The sequence below is a fragment of the Quercus suber genome, unplaced genomic scaffold (assembly GCF_002906115.3).
Source record: "Quercus suber isolate HL8 unplaced genomic scaffold, Cork oak 2.0 scaffold_965, whole genome shotgun sequence".
Lineage (NCBI taxonomy): Eukaryota > Viridiplantae > Streptophyta > Magnoliopsida > Fagales > Fagaceae > Quercus > Quercus suber.
In genome coordinates, this window is record NW_027070385.1 from 1,025 (window position 1) to 1,617 (window position 593).

Sequence of the window (593 nt, forward strand, 5' to 3'; positions counted from 1 at the left end):
CAATAAACTTATTTTTTATACACAATTTTAGATCATAAAAACTTGAAATTTTAATATTTATTTAATGACATAGAAATTGATATTTAATTTTCTTGAAATTTTGCAAATATAAAAGATATAATAAGAACATGCATTCTGTGAGAGTGCTTTTTTTTTTAGCACTATGGCCCAAGGATCCTGGGCCGTGTGAGATGTTCTTGGTGGACTGGGATCAATTCTCCGCAGCCAACGGGCTGTTTTAAGAATAGATTGGCGCACAGAACAAACTTCCTACAATTACAAACAACTAACAAAAGTATTCGCATTGAATGACATTAACAGTAAAGAAAATGCATAATAAATGAAATATAATGCAAAGAACACGTTAGGGATCCTCTAATTAGTGAGGTATGTTTCATTAGTTTCTTTTTAATTGTGATTACAAAGCTCACTAAGACATGATGCAAGGTTCAAATGAGTTCAAAAATTACAGACTTTGATAGCCATTCAAGCTTCAAAGACTTGCAAAGTTTGAATTCGTTGAATCCGAGCGTGTACTGTAGTGGCTGCCTCTGGGATACCGGGAACAGATTCCTCTGTTTTCCCTTTAGTTT